We start from the raw sequence: 18035 nt of genomic DNA on the forward strand, positions 1-18035 counted from the left end.
GGTTGTTGCTTGAGTGTACATCAATGTGTCTTAGGTGTAGAGTTGTCTCATCAGCAATGTATCCTCTTATTTTTATATTAGTAATTTCGAATATAAAACAATAGCTTTGTCGCAAGAGACAAATGAAAGTTTCTATATTTGATACTTGATTTATAAAAGAATCTGTATTCAAATTCCTTTAAAAGGATACTTTCTAACAGTTCTAGGCATTTTGCAAAGGGTACAAACAAACATTATCTATACTTTCATCGAATATGTGCGTGGTAACATACAATTTGACAAATTCGTTTTTTCCCAATATTTTCAAATGGAAACTATTTTCCTAAGATGTTTTAATGGTCCTTTGATCGCTCTTAACTGCAAATAAATATAAAACACAGCTCTTGTCTAACCATTAATTACGGTCTCAAATTGTTCATTTCAAACATAGTTTTAAAGTGTAAGGCTTATGAACCAGCTTGTTATTTTACAAAAGTACATATTAGGATAAAAAACGTGACATTTAATTGTGTCAGTAAAGACGAACATGTATAAGTATTGACAGTTATGGTAAAACTTAGTGGACTATATATAATTTAAGTCTAAAATGTCTTCAGTAATGTAACTGGAGCTATAACTGTAATTGTTTAAGGAGATATTATGAGCAAAAACAAAATTATTCGATTGAATATAGTTTTGCTATGCCATGTGCCCTTGTCATAAAGGATTAATATATAAATAAATTTCACGATGTAGAATATTTCGATGGAGTAAATATATCGTCGAATAAAATTGTTAACGGGATGTCCATGGAAGGTTTTAGTCTGTCTGTATCTGCACATATGTATAGGATAATATTTTGACCAATGGCGGAAACATTTCTTGGTTTATTTCACGTTTTATTTGAGAAAAAATATTTGGAAGAAGTCTTTATGAACAATTCGAGGTTTTATACACTAAAAAAATGTAGTGTTGACTCCGTTTTCATTCGGGAAAAAAACAATGACCATGCCAATAAAAAAAGTAAGAAAACTTTTAATAAATGAATGTTAACTTGGCATGATCTGTTTATGACATTTTCATTATTGATAATTAAATACGTAATTACATGTATAAGAGTGAATGCTACTAGTCTAGGGTAAGTTGGTTTAGAGTATCATGACATTTCGTGTCGGGCTTTGAATGGCCCATATTGCAAGTTATATTAGGAAATTACAGATACTAAATAACGCTCAGCAAATGACCCCCCTCCCCCCAAAAAAAATAAAAATAAAAATAAAAAACCAAATTCACATTAAATATTACTGAGCTACAATTATGCTTGTGCACATAATTAACAATGTTTTGCATCATTAATTTTAATAATTTCATGACATCAGCAATCACACCAAAAAAATTAAAAATTTATCTGCATAAAGTGGGATTGGGTGGATTATGTTTTTGTCATTGAAACGTACATAATAATATTTCATCATCATTTCACAATAAAAAAAGTTCTTTTATAATATTGAATTTTGTACTGTTGTTGAGAAATCAATGCATTTTGGTATTCTTCGGGATCAATATCGTCTTGCTTATTTATAGTTTGGCACTAATAAATGTTTCCGATGTTCCGTGTCTACACTTTAATTCTGTACATAAATGTATTTTCCACAGTGTCGAATCTTCTGCACTGTTAACGATTTCGATGTTTGGCATCAACTGAATTTGCAATGACCAATAATAAATCAGTAATCAACATGTTTTTTTTATCTTATCAAATCCAGTAAGAGTCATAAACGTTAATGAAAACGTTTAAAGCAGTAAATTCAGAAAAGGTTGGTTTTGTCGCCTATGGTTGATAATTTACTACCGTTTTCGCTGAATAAGGAAAAAAACCTAACTTACCATCGAGTTAAGTACTATCAAATGTTAAATTTGACACATTTAGATTCTAAAAAATACTGTTTGCATGGTAGAAAACTGGTTTATGAAGATATTTATATGTTCATTTTGCCTGCATGTTGCAGGAACTGACCATGGAAAACTCTACGACCAAGCAAACTTTAACCGGTATACTGAAGATATTGATCATACCACATCTCCTTTTTTATAATGCTTGTTTGCTGGTCTATAAATTTCGAGAACTTACTTCCTTTTACTTAGTTTATTACTCCTCAATACACAAGTCATTACACAGGTACAATGTAAAAACTCATCAGAGATACCAGCCTTATAAATGATTACGCCAGACGCTCATTTCGTCTACATAAGATGTAAACAAATCTTCATAGTAATGCAAACGCTTGCTCGCATTCACTCCAAGCTATAAACGTTTGGAAATCATGATGTCTTAAACTCAGATATTTGCGTCTGTGTTTCCGATAGATTTCATGCAGATATCTCATAAACAGTGCAAACAAAACAAGACGACCAGAATTTGTTGTCTAAATTTCAACTACACATGTACATAAAGAAACAAAAACTGATATATTTAGTCACGTTTCAAACTTTATATAATCGAATCGACATCAATCCCTGAAGAACAAGTGGTAAAAATTCAATAACAAAATATTACGTTTTATCGATATGTCTATTAAATAAAACTAGGTTGAAAGGCGTTTTCTTACATTTTTAGCTTAATAACTGATACTGCTATACACCGATGACTGCTAAATATCAAATTGTACTTTCACAGTAAATCCCTGACAACTGGATTTCTGTTGAAAAGGGTTAAGTAAAAAAAGTTTAGAATAAATATATACAATTATTGTTGAGTATGTTTATCAGTTGTTGTTTTGTTTAATCTTACAGGCGCTAATAAATTAAAAACAAATTGACGATAAGAAAAGGATTTAAGAATTTTCTTACATGTCTAAAAGTGTTTTGATTGAAAGTTTTATATCTATTGATATACCTATCAGCATTGTGTATATACCAGATGAAGATAGATAGAAATACCCTGGCACGGAGCCTTTTTGAGACTTAGTATTTAAAAACATTCCAGAAATGAAATATACCGCTAGTAAAATACACTATGTACAAACAGTTGTAACAGCTACAGTCAGTAAATGTTCAGACGTGTTAATCTACGACCATTTCTTCACCATATGCAATAGGAATAAATTGTTGTAATCTTATTAAGTATTGTATCTTGAGAAAGTATGTATGCGATACAACGACAACTTTCATCATTTTGTCAGCTGGTTTAATAATATAAATGCTTTCCGAGAGATTTAAGAAGAGAAAGAAGTCAACACGGGACAATTAAAACCACAAGTCGAGGAAAAACAAATTTTCTATAAACTGTCACTTTATGGTGTGACTCAACGTTTGACAGTACTATCAAAACGAGGCAACCATAATAAACCGATTTTAAAAACACATTAAGTTATTGTGCGTACTAGTTTACAAATCAAGATAAAAATCGAGGGGAGCAAATCCGCGTTCATCGACAGCCCAACCGACTTTGCTTTGATGAAACACACACCATGCGTAACAAACTTTTTTCAATGATAGTACTGCATAACAAAATTTTTATTCTGAACTTATACTTTCTTTATGTGCCTGTCCAAAGTCAGGAGCCTGTTGTTCAGTGGTTGTCGTTGGTTGATGTCTATCATATTTGTTTTTCCTTAATTGTTTCGTTATAAATCAGGTCGTTAGTTTTCTCTTCTGGAATTTTTTCGAATGTTGTCATGTCAAGTCCTTTGATAACTTACTATACGTTATGGGTGTTCCTCATTGGTGAAGGCCGTATGTTCACCTATTATTGCTTACATGCACGTCGTTCGGACTCTGGTGGATAGTTGTCATATAGGCATTCACAGCACACCTTATGTTTATGGTACATCGAATATACTATTTTCAATTTATATCTTATTTTTGCAATAAAAGGCGAATCTTAAGTTCTTAGAGACACATCATGGTTGAATTATGGTATTTTCTTCTAGCAGACTCGAGTTTACCAAAATTTTCAAATCATCTGAGCGTGACTCATAAAATATTTTGCCATTTTTGGAAATAGTATTTCGTTTCTTTCTGATTTTTTGTACCTGATGACAACATAAATTCAAAAATGTTCATTTCCTATTAGTCGATTTACTTGTAGATGTATACGTATTACTTTGAACAGACCGTTTAATACTTAACGGTTGAAATGTCTGAATTTAAAAATAAAATCCAGTGAGTTATTTACCAAATATTTCTCAGTGGCATTGAAAGGCTCCGAAATGACAAATGTAAAACAATTCAAACGAGAAAGCTAACGGCCTAATATATGAACAAAACAATAAACGACAAACAAATATGATATACAGCGACAAACGGAAACCAATAATTACAGGCTCCTGACTTAGTACAGGCAACCACAAAATGCGGCGGGGTTAAACATATTTGTCATCAACCCTCCCCTAACCTGGTACAGTGGTGCAACATCACAACATAAGAACAAACTGTAAATAACAACAAACGAAAAATAAATATGATATCCAACAACAATGCTTCTTATCTAGTGTTTTGATACAGGCAACACATATGAATATTCTGAAAATGCAGTGAAAAATTTCTATAGGACCTTTTCAGAAGTAGTTTTACTCTATTGGAACATCATTGTTCTTGACATCTATGATTGGACAAAATGACAATTTCAAGAACTCTAGGAAGGATAAAAATTTAGTTGATGAAATAATTCATTGAACACAAACGCAGCGCCTATCTAACAAATAAGATTTGATTGAAAATTGACTGGTAGAATGAACATGACTTTACTGATTAATTTTGCGGTCTTCTATATCAGTGCAGATCAAAATGGCTCTTTAAGATCAAAATGAAATGTGTTTCCTAGTGCTACTAGATCATAAACAATCGACGGAGGAACTTAAGCTTTTACGTGATAATCCTTATACCGACTGTGAACAAAAAAGTGCACTCATCTGGTATTAATCTAACAATGCTTACAAAATCTGTAGTTTTATTCAAATGTACGTAAATGTTTCCAAAAACATATTTATTTAAACTCGATAACGTAATAATGATTTATGATAACATGTAGGAATCTGTCTATCGATATACTATTGTATTTACGCAAAACACAATTATTCATTGTTTGATTGTAAACACGTGTAATTCTGGACGCAATGGCAAATCCCATGGGACAATATCAAATTCATGCAATTTCTTTTACTTACAAACGTAACCAAATATTAAAACAGTCCCTACTGAATTGTTTAGTTTAATCATTAAAATACACACTTGTTTTACGACTGTATAATTAAATTTCGGATCAGATAGACTATATTATCCGTCAAGATGTCAGCAACAATTAAAAAAATTTGCTGTGATGAATTATGTATAAGACTTATGATACGTTGATTTGTCAAGGGTATCGTCAGGTTTTAACTGTATAAGTGAATTATAAGGAAGAGAAGCAAATACCAAACCAGATTAATATCATTATTTTGATATTGACTTGTTTACCTGAATAATGCTGAAGAGTTGTTCTCTCGAGAATTTTCTGATTTTCCGAAGATAATGTCTTTGTATGTTTCCAAGGAATGACTCAAACACGATAGTAAACTAATACAAGGGATAGTCATTGTCTCAATATTGCAGTTTTCATTGTTCAATGTTTTTTTTAAAAACAATCTTATATATAAAAACCCGAACTCATGATTGACAGGAAAAACTACAAAGTTCATCGGAAAATAGACTAAATCGTTTAGCGGTAGTAATTTGATGAATTTCATGCAAGAAGAAGCAGGACTTGGGACCCAAAGCTCTCTCTAATAGGAACATATCTTGTGCACAACAGTATAGGTAACGAATGACAATGAACAAATAAGCCATTTAGGATTGTAATATTAGTTTAGATAAGCATCAACACGATAAGCGCCATTTTTTGGAGTAGGAACTAAGTGTGAGCCGGGTCACATGAGTTTATGTCCAATAACGGTCAACAAAAGTATTATATCGTTCTTAAACTTTCAAAGATAAGGGCTACCAACTCAACATTTAAAACCATTGCTTCCAAATCTCTTGTGAAGAAAGTATGATAGAAATCGCAAGCCCTGGAATATCGTATGAATTGATAGATATATACACATGAATTGACAGATATATACAAATGAATTGGTAGATATATACACAATAAATTGATAGATATATACACATGAATTGATAGATATATTCACATTATGAGGAACGTTTTGGAATATTGCTATGTAAGTTCACTGAAGGGAATTTATGATGTTGAGCAACGGCAAATGACAGATACTCAACACTGGGAAATTTTTTTTGAATTTTGAATGGCAGCATTCTAACTATGCAAACAGTACTCGGATTTCAGCAATGAACATTACTATTGAAACGTCTTCTTCAATATTTCCAGATTGGTTCATACAATTGAAATCCGGTTTTTTCAAAAGAAAATATAAAGAATACACGCGTTGTTGTGCTACATGTAAGCATGCCACTCTCGTAATTCATAGTATCAGACTACATGAAGAAGGTGACTGACAGATCCAAAAAGCACACACACATTTATCATTACTCCTGAGCTGCTCACCAAATATGAAGAATTGGAAACATATGTGACGTAATCAACATATTGAAAAATGCAAAGTATCAGAAAATTGGGGGTAGATATCTGACAATTCCGAAAAGTGTTCAACGTTCATCACTGTCAAGCTCCTGACCAAAATGAAGTTATTCTGTTTGGTAGTTTCAGAGAAAGCTATGGCAAAAATATTTATTGGACTAACGAAAGGACGGACGGACAAGGTAATTGCAATACTGTCACTATCAGTGATCCTAAGATAAGAATGTGGTATAGGAATATGGTCACCTTGACTTCTTTCATCCGATAGTGAAACCAAGAAGGGCGTCCGTTTGGTTGTGTAGGATGGTTAAATACACAACCACGTCGACGTGCGGTAAAAATTATTTAATCGGATCCCTCTTTAGATAGAGTGCAACGTTTTCTGCATATTAAGAAACCATGCCAACAACTCATTTAGTTGTCCGTAAAGGCAAAATGTATGCTACTATCCAAAGCATACTCGTTTTTGCCGGTTTATTTCTTGTCGATCAGTTCTTCTGAGAACCTTATTTGGAAACCGAAAAGCTGCATTTATCGTAACATAGATACATATTTTCATCTTGGATAGGCATGATACATTCACCACTGGGCGTTTTTTAAATTAGTTGCTTGAAGCTGAGATGTTGAAACTTTTTTATATGGAAACTGTTATCCAATGTATAACAGCTAGCCAGCTAATTCACGATCTGAGATGGTTGATATTTATTCGGTCATATCCAATAAAAACATTTCCATATTACAACAATTTATCAATCCCAGAAATGTGATATCCATCTCGGTCGTTGATGAATCGTTATGACATTTTGAATGAGTGTGGATTCTCATGGCGGGTGATGCATGCATGGCAGGAGAAGCTTACTGATGCTTACCAAATTAGACTTATTACCGGGTTTGTACTTTCATGAGAAACACGACGGGTGTCACATGTGGAGCAGGATCTGCTTACCCTACTGGACCACCTGCGATCACCCCCTGTTTTTGTAGGGTTCCTGTTGCTCAGAATTAAGTTTTCTAACTTGTTTTTGTGTACTGTTGATTGTCTTTTGTTCATTTTCATTTTTTGCCATGGTGTTGTCAGTTTATTTTCGACTTATGAGCTTGAAATCCCTTTGGTATCTTTCGCCTCTCTTTTATCCTTTTAGCTAATACGATTCTATCCGTTTTTTATCGTTACCTTGAGTTGTTTTATCTAAATCAATTTACGAAGTTTGAACATCGGTAAAGTACTGGTGCTTTAAGTTTCAACCTCATCAAAGTCAAAATAGAGGCGTTCTAAACTTGATGCTTTTTACTTCGACTCGACAATTCGGAAATTCCTCATTCGAAAATTTGGTGCATTTATTTTGGAACTTTAAGCTGACACGTTGCAAACTATTGTACATTTTCTCGAGACATTAGCCTTAAAGAGAATGATAACTTATCTTATATCATTCATTGCATTCTCATATTGAATATTTGACATTGAGGGCAAGCAAGCATGACCAAAATATCATATGGTGCGAGAAACAGTCTTAAAAGCATAATCACAAATTACAAGTTGAGTTTACAATATTAAAACAAATAATAGAATATTTGTATGTGGCGTTATTGATATGAGTGCCGATCGAATCTATTCCATTAGTAATGGACCTAATAAATATAAATATGCTGAAAATCTTATTGTAAGCATTCTTTTCCCTACATTTGTCGACGGTCTTTGATGAAATTCCCCGACTAGTTTCAATCAGCAATCTAACTAGAATCGAAATAATCTAAAAGTATAATTTTAGTAACTTCATAGTTTGCACCGTGTCTGTCTGTGTCAATTGAAATCATCGACTTTATTTACCATCTGCTATTTTTTTGTTTATAATTTTAACTGTTTTTCAATAAAAGACAAAAAAACAACATTTTAACTGTACCTCAATAACAATAAAACTCAACATTAGGCTGCCATGTTCCAATTTTAATTCAGCAAATTCACAGTCGTACTTCGTACGCGGACATACAAATCCTAAAAGCAAAGGCACATTGCTTTGATTGCTGTTCTTCATCTCAAAGTTACATTAAAAACCTTCAACATGGAGCAAAACCCTCACATCACTGTAAATTATATCTGGCAAAGACATCTATCAAATACTGTCTTTATTTGTCAGATATTTTCACTGTGAAATATAGAAACAATACAAATATTAAGGCAACCACGGAGCACTTCACGATATGTAATATAACAATATATATAATTTGTTTAAAAATGAAATTGCAAACGTGAATAATAAATAAAAAAATATTGTATCAGCGGAGCTTTTGGGCTTATTTTCTACATAATAGAACCAAAGTGACTGCTAGTAACGAATCACTATTCAATATTCCTATCTTTAAAATTCTTGAAACAAAACAAAATACTTCAAATAATTGATTTTGAAAATGTTTCTAAAGTCACAGAGACATTACAAATGATTTTTTCAAACTGAAATGGCCAGAGTATATTATATTTAAGATTTGAATTTACAGATTGGTCAATTTCATTTTGTTTTCAACATCAGGATCCAACTAGTAGTACTTATCATATCACCTCACTTCTTTTATTGGTATGTTCTAACCGCCGGAGTTAATACAGTATCATAGGAACCATCCAAATCACAATATTTGAATATTATGGGATTCATTAAAATTACATTATATTGATATTGTCATTAAATTTGGTTCTATTAGGTATACTAACGGATAATAGCAATTTCAAACGAATCTTAAATATGGTTTCAATTGCATACGAAGTATTTTAAATGAAGGAATGTATAAAATTTTCATTCCGTTGGATTTTAATTAATTACGTGAAAGCAATATTTGAAATATTTGAAAACAAATATAGCTTAAAAATCCACCTTTTTCGTATATTCTTTTTCATTAAAAGCTATTGCTTCCAATGAAGTCTTTTTATCTTCTTAAATTGTATTCCCGTAAGATAACATTATTTCATCGATATAAATGTACATGTAAATTCCAATAATCAGTCTACTTTGTTTAGAAGGATATTGGTATTAAAAGCAGATTTTGAAAATTTTCCTACATGAATACAACAACCTACCAAAATTTCAGCTTTGTATTTATGTTTTAGTAATATATGGCAAATTTAGAATGAAAGAAGTTAATCCAATACAAAGTGCTGTGTAAATATTCCAATGGAAAAGCCTCGTATATAAACTATGACGAAATTGAAATTCTGTCAAATGCTTCCATCAGAGAAACATCGATTTCGGAGAACCTAATTTACTTTGGATCTGCTGATGACAATGTTATCCGACAGTAAAATCCCAAATGTCTAAATCATCAATGGCTATTGACTGATGACGAGGGATGAAACTGGGATAAAACGCCGTACATATTTGTCCTGTAACTTTAGTTAATTATTCTTATATCTCGGTTTTTTTTAAAAATTAAATACGCTCATTTTTCAGTCCAATATATTTTATAAGCGTACGTCCATAGTGCATGATATGTTTGTAAATTTTCGGAATTTGAAAATGATAATTTTTACAAATCTAAGCTATCAAATGCCTTAGGCATATTTGCCGATTTTGCTGATATGATTAGAAGTTTATGTTTAAATGTTCATAAAATACTTGGCTATTGAAGAAACACGTGCCGTGCGCACTGTAATATTTCGCATACTAAATGAAATAACAGTAAGCTAATGAATATAGCACAAGATAAAACAACATTAAAACAAACGAACAAACAGAATAGGCAGTTATATAAAAAAAAATTGAAAAAAAAAGATTGACAAAAAATAAAAACAACAAAAATACCAAACTTTAAGGAAAATTCATAACGGAGAGTCCCTTAACAATTGGCAGAATCAAAAGCGCAAACACATCAAACGAATGGAAAACAACTGTCATATTCCTGACTTGGTACAGGCATTTCTTATGCAGAAAATTGTGGATTAAACCTGGTTTTAAAGCTAACTAAACCTCTAACTTGTATGATAGTCGCATAAAATTCCATTATATTGACAACAATGTGTGAACAAAACAAACAGACATAATAGGTAAAAATGTCAAAAATAGGGGTACAGCAGTCAACATTGTGTTATAATCTCAATCACTATAAAAACAAACAAATATGTCAACAAAGAAAAACAAAATGGCATATAGACAAAGCACATATGCAACATGGAAACACTAGAATACAAAAAATGACAACAGTACAACACAATGGCGGGACGTAAAACTACCGAGCCACGTCTAAAGGATATTGCCAAATATGGACCAAACAGTAAACGTTAATAAATTACAAAGACAAATAAAAGAACACTATAACACGTAATTACGATGATAAACAAGGTCAGTACCTAGAATCTATACATCAAGACCATCATGTATTATTTGTGAAGTTGATACTGAATATTTATCAACAAGGTCTTGGTATCTTCCGATGAACTTTTTTTTTTTAGGATATATTAATGGAACCTAATCAAAAAAGTTTGGATTGTTTATGGAAAGAACATCATCAATATATCTGAATGTGAAATTAAATGATCTGGCTTCTTTGATCTTCTTGTTTTTGACAAGTGTCTGAAGGAACTCCGACTCATATGAAAATAAGAAGAGGTCGGCAAGGAGAGGCGCACAGTTCGTTCCCATAGGAATGCCGACAATTTGTTGAAATAGTCTACCTTCAAATTCAACAAATAAGTTGTCAATAAGAAAACTCCAGCATTCTAATCACTTGCTCCTCTGTGTAGAATGTTTTACCTTTTTGTTCACTATTCCCGTATGCCGTATGGTATCCCAAAGTAATAAATATTAGCGTATGTTACCATTTTTATATTGAAAAGCATTGTGGATGATTTCTTTTAGACGATTTTTCAATTTCACATGGGGAATGGTGGTATACAGGGTTGGAAAATAACAAAAGTTTTGATAGAATTAATTTCAGAAAAAGATCGAGATTTAAAATTATCCAGAAATTCTTTAGAGTTTTTTTATAATCCACATATTGTTAATACCACTACGTGAGTAAACAGTTTCACAGTATTTCTGCAGACCCTCTTTCACTGCAGGCAGAATTTTTGTCAATCTAATGAACAATTCCTTTGTAGAACATGCAGATGATCCGGCAATGTACCGTTGTTTGTACGGAATTTTGTTAAGCTTAGGTATCCAATACAAGTCCTCAGATTTGCTGTTTAGTGTAATGTTCATTGAAGCCATGAAGGACTTATGATTCGCCAAGATCTCATCCTTGTCAAATGATATGTTTTTGTATGTGGGATTACCTGAGTGCTAATTTATTCCTAATTCTTTTACAAGACAATCGTAGTAGTACAATTTACATGCAAAGACAGTATTATTTGAAGCGTTGTCTGCAGGAACAACAACATATCTATCGTGAAGAGATGATAAACATTCCACAGCTTCTTTGTCTCTGAAAACGGACTTTGGACGATCATTCACACATTTTTCCAACTTATGAATTCGACGTTTTATCAGAGACCTGATTGTTTTGACCCATTCTGACAAAGTGTCTAGTTCAACTTCTTCTCGTTTAGCTCATGCTCTGGCATAGTCCTCAATGGAATCCATAATTATTTTGAAGTTATGGTTCCAATTGATGTGTTGGAGGTTCTCTAAACTTATGACCATGAGATATCACCTTTCGGAGATGTTCATGTTGTATTATGTTTAGATTCCCAGTAATAGCATGGCCAGAGGGGCTGTAAATATAATTCGAGTGGGAACTGTCACATGTCAGAGGGTTTTTTTCGGTATTCTTCTCAATCAAGGTCCTACAATGCTTACCTATAGTTAAATACTTTAGGCGCAATGGTTTTGTTGTTACTGTAGGATACAATAAGGACAGACTGATTTTTAAAATAAAGTGGAATTTTAGATGTTACCTCCTTGTGATGAAGAACGTTGCTGATGTTGATTGCATCAATTCCTTTATTTGAAAATTTAACTGGAAGGAATTTCCTCTTTTCATCATGTAAAGGTTCAATTTTTGCAAAGCCAAGCCACAAGAAACTTTGTTTTGGGAGTGTTTATCCATGATTTATTTATCCTTCAATAAAAAAATTCGGATATAACTGATGCCGAGATCTTCCTGGATGAAATGATTGACAAAACACCTTTCTTGTTATTACGACTAGAGGCTAGATGATTATTCGTGCGCTAATACATTACTCTACCTTTCTCCGATAAATATAATAGTTACGTTCGCACCTATGACAAAAATAGTTAACCGTTGACTCCTCAATGTCTTAAATTTTTTCATATATTGCACAGTTATGACTGAATGATCCTCTTCTTTTTTCACTGAAACGAAAAAATCATTATCTTTAGCATTAACCTTAAATTATATGTTTACTTCTTTTAAGTGCTTTAGTAATGTACCATATGTAAACATATCTTGTCATTTATCAACGTCCTTCAGTAAAGTCAGCAGTGTTCGTTGGAACATCGGTATGATGTAGCTTAGTCCTCTTCATAATCTAAATACCAACAACGAGGTGCGAGATGTCCGTCGATGAAAATAATCGTGAAAACATGTAAAACTTGAAATAGTGTATAACAATTATTTTCAATAGAAATGCATAGCACTGATAACATTTTGATATTAACGGATTCACGTAAAATTCTAGTAATAAAAAAAAAATATCAATTTTATTCTGTTCAGATTCAACTATGTTTAATTAAATGCCAAACAAATATAGGTGAACTTGGCCCAACTACTAAGTACGGTGTTAAAAGATAGGATTCAGCATTAGTGGTTACAAACTCGCTGCCCATGGCAAGGGAATAAAAAGGAAAAAAGGAAAACAAAAAATGTCTGAGACAAAACAAAATATATAGAGAGAGTAGAGAAATATATAACAGGTAACAGGCGAAGGACACATTGAAATAGTTGATCGAAGTTATATTATCGACAAGTGTTTGACTTTTTTAATTGGAAAATAAAGTTGACTGGATAATGACTAGTCGTTCAAGAAACTCTTACAATATCATTTTTTAAGCTACTAAACAGAGGGCCATAATTCGAGAACAATTTAAAACAAAATTCTCAACAAATTTCCCCTAAATAAAAGTAATGATAAAAATGTTTTCTGATAGATGAACGTTTTAACATAATTTTAAAACACAGAACTTTCAATGAATGATGATCTATATCACTTTGGAGCGACAAACGCAAAAGAAGCAAAAATTTCACTTTTTAATATGCTATATTTTCTGTTCCATAATACATTAACAAATTATATTTTTTTAATAGAACAGAACATGCATTATTATTCTATTATTTCATTTCTTTATGACGTCAATTGCAACGTTTTTGAAAGACATATGTACAATTCGCTACAGAAGAGTTCGACCTATTTTTTGTTTAATTTCACTGGCATTTTGCATATTGGTAAAAATGTTAACGCGTTAAACATTAGTTTTAAATAAAAAAAATAAAAAATTAATGAGACGAATTGTCAGGCGGACGATTTATATACATTTGTTAAATGGTTTATAATATTTTATTACACCATTAATATCAAGTCCTAAACTCATTTGCAAGTTTAACATGTAACAATGTTACAAATTAAAAAAAATAATGATTTTTTCGGTAGACTTTTATATCATTTTGGTTACAATATGCAAAGGAAAGAAAACATTTTTCTATATGATAAATTTGAACTCGTTAAACCATTTCCTAAAGCGGAAGCCAGACACATTTAACAAAAAGATCTGCTGAAGACATCCGTAATCGGACAACGTTGAATAAAATCCCAGCATAATCCATTTCTTCTCGTTCTGACGTCATTTGTCATAGAACGAAATAATTGCTGTCTTGTGATAAGTGTAGAACAACCTGACCTTAGATATATCATATTCGTCAAATTATTTGACTTAGTGCCAATAACAAAGAAGTAGTTTAATACATAACGTTCATCTCATTTGTCATCGTGGACAATTAAAACGATTAAACCGAGACTAGATATTTGACAATCATATCTATTGTGTAAATATCAACGTCGCCAGATATTTCAAAAGGTTTTGATTGCGTTGTCAAGTGGTCATTTTCTTTTTGTATGAATAAATTGAACATTATTTCATGTTCTCATAGAAAATACTACCACAAAACAGTACTTACACTCGTATGGTCCAAATCAGATGTAATGAAAACGATTGAATTTGAACTCTCTACAGCAATACCAGAAATTGAAGGAAGTCATCAATAATATTTTCAACTTATCAGGACTTGATTTCAAACATATATGTATGTTACTTGTAATAAATCAGCAACACAGCTAAAATAGATACATGTATCTCTAAAATAAAAAAAAAATATCATAAAAACAATGTTTTTTTTTAAAAGATAAGTTGTAAATCAATACAATTTATTAGGTACTCTGACAACAACTGATGTAAGTTAGGAATTTGGACAGTCATCAGCTTGAACACGTTTGAATGCACATGAATATAAATTGTGAATATGAATGTATCGTAACGCTCAAATTGTTACATTATTTAATTTCTGTTAAGATGAATTTTGATACATTTGTTTTTAATTCAGTGTGATCCCTTTGAAAATAATATGCACATTTAAGCATTCTACGATTAATTATCTCTAACATATCTTGCGTATATAGTAAGCTGTCGTTGTAGTAGATTTGCAATATAAATTGCGTAGTTGCTGTTGATAGTTATGAAATAAATTTTTTTTTTAATTTTGATATTTCAATGTTTTACAATACTGTTCTCCATGTTCAATCGAAAGATCGACCACATCGACACATTCATCAATGCTTTCTTTAAATGGAAATTGTAGGTCATCAAAAATCTTACACTGTGAAGAACCACACTGATTCAAACAAATACACCGAAGATGCTATAATAAAAAATGCTGGACTTTTTTGTCGACGACATATTTATTGAGTTTGGTTGCTTGATATTTCAACAAATAGTCGGTATTCAAAATTCTGATTGTGCACCCCTACGTGCCGACTTGTTTTTGTACTAGTACTCGTATGAAGCAGAATTCTGACAGCACCATCTCAGTGACAAAAACAAAAAGCATCTTAGAAAGTTCTTTATTTTCGCTAAAGTATATTGAGGATATCCTGTCACTCGTTACCAATAGTTTAGTGAGTGCCTGCTTCTCATACATCCATGTAAATTTGATATTACGGATACTACCGAAGCGTGGAAGTCTGCTTCATATCTTGATCTTCTCATCGGTATTGACAAAGATGGACGGCTTCAACCTAGAATCTACGACACACATTATGACTTCAATAACAATTACAGTACCAATTTTATTGCACCAGATTCGCATTTTGACAATTAATGTCTCTTCAGTGATGCTCGATGCCAAAGTATTGAAATCCTAATACAAACCTGGAAAAGTAATAAGAGCTAGATCCATGACGGGGATACTTCCATTAATCTAAAATGATTTCTATTTTTTATTATAATTTTATAAATTTTGATAGAACAATATTCGTGCAAGTACCTGGTACTGGATATTGGGCTGCTGATACCTTCGGGGACTAACAGTTCACAAGCAGATGTATCGACCAAGTGGTAGTAATAACATTAACGTCACGAATTGTATTGCATCAGATCCACATTTAGACAATTAACGTCTCTTCAGTTATGCTCGAGGCCAAAGTTTTCAAGGTAAAAAATCTAGTACAAACGTTAAAGAGCTGATACAAAAGTAGAGCCAAACCTGGAAAAGTAATCAGAGCTAGATCCATGACGGGGATACCTCCCTTAATCTAAAATGATTTCCATTTTTTATCATAATTTTATAAATTTTGATAGAACAATATTCGCATTTCGTGCCAGTACCTGGTACTGGATATTGGACTGCTGATACCTTCGGAGACTAACAGTTCACCAGCAGAGGTATCGACCGAGTGGTAGTAATAACATTAACGTCACGAATTGTATTGCATCAGATGCACATTTAGAAAATTAATGTCTCTTCAGTTATGCTCGAGGCCAAAGTTTTGAAAAAATCTAATACAAACGTTAAAGAGCTGATACAAAAGTAAAGCCGAACACGAAAAAGTAACCAGAGCTAGATCCATGACGGGGATACTTCCCTTAATCTTAAATGATTTCTGTTTTTTTTATAATTTTATAAATTTTGATAGAACAGTATTCGTATTTCGTGCCAGTACTTGGTACTGGATATTGGACTGCTGATACCTTCGGGGACTAACAGTTCACCAGCAGAGGTATCGACCAAGTGGTAGTAATAAAATTAACGGAACAAATTGTATTGCATCAGATGCAGATTTAGACAATTAATGTCTCTTCAGTTATTCTGGAGGCCAAAGTTTTGAAAGTAAAAAATCTAATTTCTATTACTCAGCCGAAAATGAAAATATCACTTTAAAAATTTCGTACCGGCGAAGCACTTTTCTGAATATACCTTCACTAGGAATGATCAAATCTGAAAATTTGAAACCCAGGAATGTATCATTATATAGAAATAATGAGCGAAAGGGATCTAACAAGAATAGCCAAATTCAAGTTCAACTTTGCCACCTTGATAATTTCTTAATTTGTGAATGGGGAATTTTGAAATAGTAGATCATGATTTATGACAATACCTAAGCACTGAATACTGAGCTGGTGATACCATAGGAGACTAACAGTACATCAGCAGCGGTACCAACCCAGTGCTAGTAAATGAAAATAACAGTTTAAAACGCGTGTGTCCGAATCATCTTTCTAGAATTACCTTTGTCAAAATCTCTCAAATCTAAACCTTTGAAATCCGGAGATGTATCAATACGTAGAAACGGGAGCAGTTATATGAACAAAAGGCACGTAAAAGAATAGAAAAATTCATCTAAGTTCAGCATTGCCCGAGGGAGTTAAAACCTTAATAATTTCTCAACATATCATAGATGATATCGTATGGCGTTTACATATCCCAATTCATACGTGAAGTTCGTGTATGCCTACACTATACGGATTTCATGAACAGGAATACGCTCCATACACAAAAATTGCTCCAACAGAGTTATGAGGATTAACGAGACTGAAGTCTAACTACCTAGGTTTAACGGTAATCATCACGAATTGGTTGAACGATACAAAGTGTCTGTGTCCCTACTCGCTAGCGACATATTTTTGCGGTATGAGATCATAAGTTACCAGAATAGTTGTCTGACCTATAATTTTACCGATTGTGTACTATTCCTGATTGTAACAATTTGTGGCTTCGCACTGCGGGTGATGCATGCATACTAGGAGACGTCTACCCTGTAGACACACTCGGTCTCGTTCCTTTTTAAGTCTATACGATTCCCTTAGTTTTTGTTTGATACATTAATGTGTATATTCTTAATCAATTTTGTAAGACGCTACTGCTGTTGCTTAATTTGATACTATGACATTTTTCTAAGTTCAAATTTATGATAAAAAGAACATAACAATCTAATTTTCATATCAGTACTATAGTAATTAACTCTTAGGCTTACTTAGGGTTGATA

Source organism: Mytilus californianus, unplaced genomic scaffold (assembly GCF_021869535.1).
Source record: "Mytilus californianus isolate M0D057914Y unplaced genomic scaffold, xbMytCali1.0.p SCAF_2, whole genome shotgun sequence".
Classification (NCBI taxonomy): domain Eukaryota; kingdom Metazoa; phylum Mollusca; class Bivalvia; order Mytilida; family Mytilidae; genus Mytilus; species Mytilus californianus.